Raw genomic sequence first — 11,531 nt, 5'->3', positions numbered from 1 at the left:
ACGTTATAATTCGTGGTACAAAAGTATTATCAACTGTAAAATTAACCAAATATACTTAAAATTGCTATATGTATAGGCAAAACACTCACGTTCAACTTTGTATATCTCCGTCGGTCTCGCTATCGCGTCTTCGGGCCGCCGCTATCAAGTTTTTCAACGGTTTAGCTCGCCCCTTCGCGTACGTAGCCAAGATGGCGACCGTGAGTGTGGAAGTGGCATCGGTCTACACTAACTTGAGACCGGTTTGAGTGCACCATGCCGGTATTTTAAGTACACTGCATTTGACCGACTTCGACAATGGAACCGCACTATGTACTAAGATAGTGTATTTAGACAGAAGTGCGCGATTTGAGACACAGCCTGTCCAATCTGGGACGTTACCTGCCTCAGGTCTCCAGGTAAATCAGACGTAGCTAGACATCTTCCAATCGAGGACTATGGTTACCTGGTCCCAAGATCTTGCAGGGTAATCCAGACAGCCAGCTAGGACATCTGTCCAATCTGGGACTATGGTACCTGGTCAGATCTCTGCAGGGTAAATCCGACAGCTAGCTAGATACTGTCCAATCTGAGGACTATGGTTACCTGGTTCCTCAGATCTCTGCAGGTAAATCCAGACAGCTAGCTAGACTATCTGTCCAATCTGAGGACTATGGTTACTGGCTCAGGTCTCTGCAGGGTAAATCCAGACAGCTAGGCTAGACTATCTGTCCATCTGAGGACTATGGTTACCTGGTCTCAGGTCTCTGCAGGGTAAATCCAGACAGCTAGCTAGACTATCTGCCAATCTGAGGACTATGGTTTACCTGGTTTCAGATCTCTGCAGGGTAAATCCAGACGCCAGCTAGACTATCTGTCCAATCAGAGGACTATGGTTACTGGTCCTCAGATCTCTGAGGGTAAATCAAGACAGCCAGTAGACTATCTGTCCAATCTGAGGACTATGGTCTACTGGTCTCAGATCTCTGCAGGGTAAATCCAGACAGCTAGCTAGACTACTGTCCAATCTGAGGACTAGGTTACACTGGTCCTCAGGTCTCTGCAGGGTAAATCCAGACAGCTAGCTAGACTATTTAAAACTAAAACTACTTCTGAACGTACACATGTTCCACCAAAAGAATTAAATATTCACAATCATCTGTTTCTTGCTTTTTGTGATTTTAAGTTAGTCCTAGAAGATAAGTGTGTAATTTGTAATTGTTATATTTTGAATTGCAGCCGCTACTACTGAATATCTTCCTGCAGGACAGGAAGTTCCTGAGCTGAGCCATTCTCTCCTTTAACCTGCACTGTCCATGACCTGAGGCTGGACACCAGCTTTTATATATTATACAGGCAGGCTCTCATGCATAACACAGCATCACCATAAAGCTTGCAACAACAGAGCATTCCCATATCATCCATGACATTTCCATAATGGGAACAGGCCAGCTTGCTGTGTCCGCTATGCTTGGTTCCTTGCAGTGAAAGACATAACGCTTTCTGCGCGCACACACACACACACACACACACACACACACACACACAACACCACACACACACAACACCACACACACACAAACACACAACACACACACACACACACACACACACACACACACACACACACACACACACGGGCATCAGTGTGAAGCTACGGGACCTGCTCTGGCATAATGGCCACTAAGACATGCATGTATTTATGGCACCCGGCAGCACAGAGGACACCTTGATCCCTGTGTCAAACACTGCTGGCTTTCACACAGGAAGTCAACCCATATGTACCACTTCAGCCAAGTAGCTGCTGAGCTGCCAACATGCTAGCGATGGCTAACCTGTAGCTCGTGCTGATGTTTGTGCTGTCAGTTAGAGAACTCGGAGAACTAGCTCCAGTTGGCAGTTGAAGAGTCCTGGGTTTGAAGTCTCAGAGGTTATCAGGCTAAAAGAGGGGCGAAGGAGGTAGAAAATGCAACAAAACAGTTCTTCTGGTATGCACACACACATCCACACATGCGTCTAAACAAATACCCACACTGTGTAGTTAGATAGTTTGTTAATAGTCATTAACTTGTTAATAGTGATTAACCCTTTTGCCAACCTCTGGTCTGTCTGGGTATATTTTCTAAAAAAGCTTGTAAAGGACATGAATACTATTTGGTGAAAAACAAAGCAAGCAGAAGTCCAAGGACTCCCTAAATCCCAAACCAACCTGCTGGCTGTGTGAACCGCATCTCCAGTCATCAGGAGGAGTGGATTCAGGTGTGGCTGATCCTTCTAACCCCCCCCCACACTGCCACTCAGATTGCTAACCCTAAACAGCTGCAGAGAAGAGAGAAACATAGTTGGAGGGACATAATGGAGAAATAATGGCTTCAAACACAGAAGTATTAGAGAAAACAAAAAGTACATGTATCTTTAATCTAACGCACCCTCAGGTAGTTTTGACAACTCATGGTCCATCTGGTTTTCTTTTCTAAAAAAGCTTTTAAAACATCAACCCTGCTGTCTACAGGCGATCTATAAACCTCATTCAGAAAATGTGTGCTAGAGTGTCACTTGGCTGTAAAAAAGGTTTTAGGACCTTGAAGACAAATAATTAAATACAACAGAATCTCACAGATATGTATTGATATCACACACAGAGCAATGAAAGCTAAGCCAATCCGTCTAGAACCCTTTAATATGTATAATGATTCTAACTGAAGAAATAAACATCAGAACTTACAGTTATATATCTACATTTCTTTAAAATAAAATCTTCTCATTTCTTTAAAATAAAATCCAGAAACTTTTGCCCTCATTCACATGCCATTACTCTGTGCTGATGCCAGCCCCCTGACACCAGTCCCACCTGGCTGTTGTAATGACGGCATTGCTAGTGATCATAACACACCTTCTGCGTAATGAGCATAGGTTTTGAAAGTTTAATACGGCTCTCTGTATCAGGAAAGCTCCGACTTTATCTTACACCTTCCAGGTGTTGGAGGCAAGCATGTAGGAAGGATTTGAACTCAAGATTTGTAATTTGCTTCAGACGTCATCCAGTGTGAGGGCAGCATTGGCGGTTTGTCTGCTCCATGACCTTCGGCTGCACACGCATCCAGACTTGTATGCAAAATGACTTTCTCTTGGAAATATGACAAAGTTTGGATCATTTCTCACCGCAGCACACACTGAAAAAGTAATGCATGCTTATATCACCAGCAGGCTACATTGCTCGTTTCAGGTATCCCGTAAGGTTATTTGTGTTTACGTAAAATGGCATAACGACTTTTGGATGAGGTGCCATGCAATTTCATACACACATTCAACTTCCCATCATGATGCAATGTAATCATTTTGTTGATCCATTCACATTTGCTAAATACATTCAAGAGGATGAATTCTAATGACTGTGGCTGATAGTTTCACTAGTGCCACCTTCAGGTCCAGGTTTTATCCTGTAAATTATCTCAACAAATGGATCCATTGGCACAAAGTGTGGTCCAGAAATCCATGGTCCCCAGAGGTGGTGTTCAACTAGCATCACTATGGAGGTAACATGTGTGCTTTGTTTTGAAATATTCCAACAACTGTTAGATGAATTGTCGAGACATTTAGTACACACATTCATTTAAAATGGACACCACAGCAAAACACTGTCTAATAAGAAAATGTACAGTTGATAATTTCTATCCATATATTTATGGCTATTGGAAACTTGGTTTGTGAGAAAATAGACTTTTTTTGAAAATAAATGAAATAAATGTTGTTTTGTGTGGAAGAAAGAGAGCGTGTGCCAGCTTACCTCACCAGGCAGCATCTTGTAGCATGCTTGCCAGCTAGCGGGGGTTTATGCAGGGCCATTGCCTCTGATTATCTTTAACATCTTGCTGAGTGCACTGCACAGGGCTGTGCCAGCAGAGCACACTCGCTCACACACGCTCACACACACACACACACACAGACAGAGAGACACACACACACACGCTCACACACGCACACACACACACACACACACACACACACACACACACACACACACACACACACACACACACACACACACACACACACACACACAGACAGTGACAGTGGAGCCAGTGGACCTCTTATTACTCTCTTGGCCAAGCTCATTCCAACTGGACTTTTAATCCATCAACAATGATGATCCTGGACCTGTGAGCGAGTGTGTGTGTGTGTGTGTGTGTGTGTGTGTGTGTGTGTGTGTGTGTGTGTGTGTCTGCAGCTTATAGAGCATTTCCAGCAGCTCTCTCTCTCTCCCTTGGGCTCTGTCTGTGTGTTTGGTTCCTCCAGAGGGCCAGTATTTCAGGGTCATCAAGTTTCTATTTCCTTTCTATTTCATTTATCTCGGGCTTTGTGGCTAATTGTTTTCCTAGCCCCAGCATGGCCAGGGACCTTCTTCTGAAAGTCCACCAAAATGCAAGGTGCTCTCAATGTCAGCACAAAAATTATTGGCGAAACTCGAACCTCCCTTGCCTAATACTGAACAAGTCGTCAGAGATGATCACACCCCCACACGTCCTCCGTGACTACGTGTCTGTAAAACACCGAGAAGGAAGTTTGGTTTGATTCCAGAAGCCATTAGACCAGTTCACCTTGTGATAAACACTTTTTTTAACATAATGTATTCCTTTCTTGTGTTGGACACTATTGGCCAGCTATGGGCTGTTTTTAATCCTTCAAACATCTGGAATCATATTTGTATTTTTAGATGTGTTTTTTTTATGTTTGCAGTCTCACTTATGCGATTGAATACTTGAGCTTTTTCTTGTGATTCTCACCATAACAATAAATGCCATCACGTAAAACAATATCCACTTGAATTGAAATTAAACAGCTTTTATCACATCAGTGAGTGTGCCCATGCCGCAGCTTTTTGTCTTGACATTATAATGTTTTGATCACCAAAAAATACAAATTCAAAGGAGTGTGTGTGTTCATTTGGAAAAGCAATCAGATTTCCTGGGTTTCAGATGTAAATGTCTGATTTGGTTTCAGCATAACCAATGTTACGTGACAGGCAGTTGGAGCACTTCCATGTCTTGGATATTCATTAAACTCTGCTGCTTGAATCATCAGAGGAAAAGATGAACAACTGTGTAGGTTGTCGGATCCATCTACCAACCCTTTGTAGGCTGCTTGGGACCAGCTCTTAGCATGCTGCTATAGGGTTAGACTGCTGGGGGACTTCCTATGACACACTGAGTCCTCTCTCTTTCCACCTGTGTGCATTCATGTCCCAGTAATGATTGCTACTTAGCTCCAGGGACCTTCTTCCCCGGAGTCCTTGTTTTCCCGCCTCGGATTGCGGTGACACCTGGATTGTGGTTGCAGCTGCTGCCGTGGTCCTGCTGGAGTGTGCTTATGGCTTACTCTACTTGCAAAGTGTCCTGACATTTTCTTTAATTAAAGTTGGAGTGCTACAAGTTACTTGAAGAACTAGATTGATAATGCAAATGATCACTGCAAACACCTGAATCAAGACTAAATAAAGTGTTTAACACTGATCAGATCAAATCTCGTTTTGTGTGAAAACATTTCTGCTAGCTCTGATGCTAACCATGCATTTAATTTCCCTTGAAAGATTGTCCTTTTATCAGTTCATTATGTTTATTTCTGGTTTAGACAACACAAATGCTTGTATAGCATTGCTCTGTGTGTGATATCAAGAAATATGACATTATTATCCTGTACACACAAGGTTATAAATATGGCCGTGCTAATGCACTAATATACTCAATCTATGACTGCAGACACTCAAGTGAATTACAAAATTTTAAGTAAAGTGACAAAGTGTCACCTTAAAAAGTAGCAGAAACATGTTCAATTATTCAGATAGACTGCAGTGTGTTTGTCAGCCATGCAGGAGCCTCTACATGTGGTTTCAGGGGGCTGAAGCTGCTCTCCTGGTTTGGAACTAAGAGACTGCCAGGTAGTCTGAAAACAACCTTACCTGCTGGTGAAAGTTGGCTGGTGGCTCTTCTCCATAAATGTAGTCAGAGCCCTTACTCAAGTAAAAGTGCTTGTACCACACTGTAAATACTCTCGGTTACAAGTCCTGCATTGGAAAACGTGTAAGTATCATCAGGTAAATGTAGTATTCCAAGAAAAGAAGAATCCTTCCATTGTAGAAAGTGTAAATGATCCAAACAGTAAGTAACTAAGTAACTTCTGCCTCACTGCAGAGTTCAATCCCCGGTCTGGGTGCAGTTTAGCATGTTCTCTCCGTGTTTGCGTGGCTTTCCTTCAGGTGCTCCGGTTTCCTGTTGCCATAAAGACATGCATGCTGGGTAACTTGGACTACAGTTGAAAATTAGCCATCTGGCTCATTGGCGCAGTTATAAAAATACTGATTAATGTGCATTGTCCTGATCAAAGAAATCCATCTTACACAGAAATCCATCTTATCAAGCTTGTTCAAGTGGTTTGTGTCTGAAGTACCAGCCAATCGACGACGCTTTAAATCTATTCTAAAACACATTTTGATCAGCTTCCACCACTGTTGGATATGTTTTATTACTGTCATTATTATTAGTGAGCCATTACGTTTTAAGTGTTTTACCCCCTTGGCTAAATTGTGGTGGAACTAGTGAGTACTGGGAGGTTTTTTGTACCCTTCTTGGTGTAAAAACAGTCAGATTTAAGAAACAGCATTGACGCAGACCCTTGTATACACACAGTGAAGCAATGATCTTATAAAACCATTGATTTTCTAAAACCAAAGCTTTGCAGGTCGTTATCCTAATTGTGAAAGCCGTAGGCCTGTTCTGCACTTCGCTTTAATAACTCCTGTACATTATCATTCGTTGCCACCCACTAATAAGCACTCATAAACACTCTCATCATTATGCATGTGGAACCCCAGTCCAATCCTTATTGAAAATGAACAAGGATCTGGTCTGGGATTCGGAGGGCTAATTCATCCCTTTAGTGGTAATGTGCGAGCCTCCGATGGCTAGCTGGGGGAGCATCATTTATGCTAACAGGGCCTGTGGAGACTCAGCCAAAAAGAGGAGAAAATATCATTAACATAATGCTTCATCTACATACCAACCCTAGCAGTCACACAACGCATATAAACATGCATACACAAAGGCATATGTTATGAGGTAGTAATTTGTGGAGAGGTGCCATACCCCCCCCCCCCCCCCCCCCCCCCCTCACATATGTGTGTATATACTATAAATATATACAGTATAGCAAACTCATTTATAACACATATATGTGCACACACATTAATAGAAATACATGATGCATGCTAAGGCTGTGTGTGTGTGTGTGTGTGTGCGTGCGTGTGTGCGTGTGTGTGTGTGTGTGTGTGTGTGTGTGCAAATGAAAAACATATATACTCTCTGCCCAAACACATGCAGATGCACATAGTCAGTTTGTGAGTAGAGCAGACAGTGATGGGGGTTGGACCGGGGTTCAGTCCCAGCTCTTTGTTTGATGCCTGTATGGCTGGGGCTCCTTTTAATGAGCTCTAATGGCAGTCCAGAAGGATTCTAATTAATCTGCACACACACAAAAGGCCCGTCTCGTCATCTCTGTCTCTTTTGCTCTCTCTCTCTCTGTCTCTGTTGACCTCGCTCTTTCTCTCTCTCTCTCTCTCTCTCTGCTCATCCCCCTCCTGCCGCCCTGCACTCCATCTCAAGCTTTTCAAAATCCTCCCTTTCTCCCTTCCCTCCCCAATCTATGGTGGATATTAAAACCGAGGCATGTATGTGACAGGAGGTGAAGGCCATAAGGGGAGAAAATGGATGATTTAATTGCACCAAAGATGGCTATTATTATGAGATTGCAAGAGCTATTTCCAACAGAAGCAGCCAGGAGTCATCCAAGGCCCCCCGCCACCCACCATCCCCCCGTCTTAAGTGCCCAATGTTCAGCTAGCAAAGGTTGTGCCACTGTTGTCACCAGTACCCAAATGAAGACACTAATGAAAGGTTTGACGTGCGCTCTTTGGCCCAATAGTTCCATGAAGATTCACCCTTTTACTAGCAAACCACGTTCCTTTTCCTTTCTTGTTGGCCTATTTTGGAGCTAAGCTCTTGGATAACCAATAGGCTTGCTTTAGAAATCAGAGGGATCCCGCTAGGAGTAAATGTCTTGAACAATCCTCTGATTTACTTGAAGATAAAGGATGAACTACAATGAAGACCCAAGCATAAATCTTTCCAGTAGATGTATGATATTTAGACATAATCAAGTAGAATAGGAATAATTCTGGTTTATACTTCCAGAAGGTGCGGACCTCTCCAGTCGCTTCTCTGTCAGCTCCACAAAATGTCTGCTGAATGGTCTATTAGTTGTGCTTGACGTGGTTGATGTTGGATCCTCAAGATCAGGAACTCACCAGGCTCCTGCCAACGCTACTAGCCTGGGCTAGCTGGCCAGCTAGCTCACGTTTTCAAAAACAGAGGAAACACTAAGAAAAAGCAGGGGGAGATGAGCTTAAACCAGTAAGACCATCTCCGTGGTACATCATGACTCTAGGTTAGGGTTAGGGCTAGGGTTAGAACCAATGATGGTTTTTCCGATACTTATACTGTTCAACAAACTCAATTCCAGTTCTTTAATGAAAGTCTGAGATGGTGGGAGATTGTTGCCTGCAGTCTGAACTCTAACTACTGGTAAATTATGTTTGTACTATTTGACAGGATTTTACACTTAGACAAATATTAAACGGTACAAGAAACTTGGTTTAGTAATGCACATGATGTTGTTCTTATGGACATTCCAGATGCCAGAATTATGTCAGCATTCCCATTGGAATTGGATATAAAGTCAGCAATAGGTATAGGTTGCTATGGCAATATTCAGATATGTATTAGTAACAGACATCCAACTACAACCATATGTTTGAGCCACATGAGCTCCAAATGACCACAGCTTAAAATGCTACGGAACAGCGTCACCCTGTGAATAGAATACACCAAATGGAAATTTTGATTTAATTTTTGCATTTCTATGTTCCTTTGGGAACTCCCAATTATTTTCTTTTTCATTGTAACTAAACGGTAGATATGTCTATTTACAGTGAAAGTATCTGTTCAATATATTCTCTCAATTTAAGAATGACATATCACTAAAAACCAATGATGCATGATGTGGGACTGAGATTTTGAAGGTGTGCATCCACTCCAAAGTGACAGCTGGGTGCTATGTTTACCCAGAAGTCCTTTCCTGCCCTCCACCAATAAGGCGATGTGTACCCTCACAGAAGATAAACAACAGTCTCGACGTGATTCACACGGAACAGCAACAAGAGTAAGTCTGGCAATAAATCAATAAATCCCATATGCAGACTCAAATCAACACTGAATGAATATACTAACACATATTGTGTGTTTCCAAAACGCTGATGTATTGTATTCGTCTGTGCAACAGAGCTCCATTGTTGTAAAATTATGAATTAAAATGATTAAAACTCGTCCATGAGCCACGCTGTTGCACTGGGTGACATTTTCTTTCATCACCATAAACACTCACACACACTGCAGTTCATTTTGACTCAGTCACACACACACACACACACACACACACCGTCCTGCTGCCAAAAACACCCACTAGAGCACCACACGTATTAGTCCACCACTGAAAATAGTCCTCATGCACTATAAAGGATCTCTGGAGGATGGTGGGCTGTTCTGTCTTGGTAGGGCATTCCCCAGCATCTCCAACAATAGAGAGGCCATCATAAATGTCTACATTAAAAACTACGTTATGAGCTGTGCACTTTAAAACCTCCCCATCCCCACTATGAATATATTTTTGTATTTAAAAAAAAAGTCCTGGCAGTAAATCATGCAGGTTTCCGAGTGTATTGGTCAAATGCTGTTACTATATTAACTTAATAATAAATTACATGTCTAATTCAGATACCAGTGTTGGAAAAAAAAACTCTGATACTGTCTAAAATGTAGGTATTGGTGTAGGTGAGATCCGGACTTTTTCTGTCATAACTCACTGCCAAACTGGATGATAAAAGAAAGTTCTAATAATTCATTTGTTTTGTTTGTTCATGTTTCACAAAGAGTTTAACCTAAGCCAGGATGTACAACAAAGATAGAAATCACATCACATCCATACAAAGATAGTAGTACACAGCTGTTAGACATCATATCATCATACAGAGATAGTAGTATACACTGTTAACATCATATCAATCAGACAGAGCTAGTATACACAGCTGTTAGACATCCATATCATCATACAGAGATCTAAGTATACAAGCTGTTAGACATCATTCATCATACAGAGATATGTATACACAGCTGTTAGACATCATATCATCACAGTTAAGAATAGTAGCTACAGCTGTTAGACACATATCTCATACAGAGAATTAGTACAACAGCTGTTAGACATATCATATCACAACAAGATAGTAGTATACAGCTGTTAGACCATCAATATCATCATACAGAGATAGTATATACAGCTGTTAACATCATATCATCTACAGAGATAGTAGTATACAGCTGTTAGAACATCATATCATCATACAAGATAGTATATACACGTTAGACATCATATCTCATACAGAGATAGTAGTATACAGCTGTTAGACATCATATCATCATACAGAGATATAGTTACAGCTGTTAGACATAATCATCATACAGAGATAGTAGTATACACGGTAGACAGCATACATCATACAGTAGATAGTATATACAGCTGTTGACACTCATTCATCATACAGAGATAGTAGTTACAGCTGTTACGACATATCATCATACAGAGATAGTAGTAATACACTGTTAGACATCATATCATCAAGAGATAGTAGTATACAGCTGTTGAGACATCATATCTCATACAGAGATAGTAAGTATACAGCTGTTAGAACATCATATCATCATACAGAGATGTAGTATACAGCTGTTAGACATCATCATCATACAGGATAGTAGTATACAGCTGTTAGACATCATATCATACAGAGATTAGTATACCAGCTGTTAAACATCATATCTCATACAAGATAGTAGTATACAGCTTTAGACATCATATCATCATACAAGATAGTATACAGCTGTTAACATCATATCATCATACAGATAGTAGTTTACAGCTGTTAGACATACATCATACCTAGATAGTAGTATACAGCTGTTATACATCATATTCATCAAGATAGTAGTATACAGCTGTTAGACATCATCATCATACAGGATAGTAGTTCAGCTGTTAGACATATCATAATATCGATGATGTAGTATACAGCTGTTAGACTTATCATCTACAGAGATAGTAGTATACAGCTGTTAGACATCATACATCATACAGAGATAGTAGTATACAGCTGTTAGACTCATACGCATACAGAGATAGAGTATACAGCTGTTAGGCATCATATCATCATACAGAGATAGTAGTATACAGCTGTTAGACATAATACAACACATGACACACTGGTATCGGATCAGTACACGGTATCAGCTGATACACAAGTTCAGATATCGGAATATGGACGTACAAATTGGTAACGGACCATCTCTAGTCCAAACCTGGAGTCTCGCTTTGCCAGACCTTCCTCCACAGCG

At 41.4% G+C, this 11,531-nt stretch overlaps 1 long non-coding RNA gene across 1 annotated transcript in view; it reads left to right on the top strand.

Annotated features, from left to right (window-relative positions):
* The first annotated feature begins 6,277 nt into the window (after nt 1–6,277).
* Nucleotides 6,278–11,531, top strand: part of LOC116685864 (uncharacterized) — a 17,313-nt gene continuing 12,059 nt past the window's right edge. The window contains exon 1 of the long non-coding RNA XR_004331069.1: nt 6,278–6,287. This is a non-coding gene — a long non-coding RNA (uncharacterized LOC116685864). The remainder of the gene's footprint in view (nt 6,288–11,531) is intronic.

This window comes from Etheostoma spectabile, unplaced genomic scaffold (genome assembly GCF_008692095.1).
Source record: "Etheostoma spectabile isolate EspeVRDwgs_2016 unplaced genomic scaffold, UIUC_Espe_1.0 scaffold272, whole genome shotgun sequence".
Classification (NCBI taxonomy): domain Eukaryota; kingdom Metazoa; phylum Chordata; class Actinopteri; order Perciformes; family Percidae; genus Etheostoma; species Etheostoma spectabile.
Note: the sequence above shows the minus strand (reverse complement) of the source record. Positions and strands in the feature narration are given on the sequence as shown.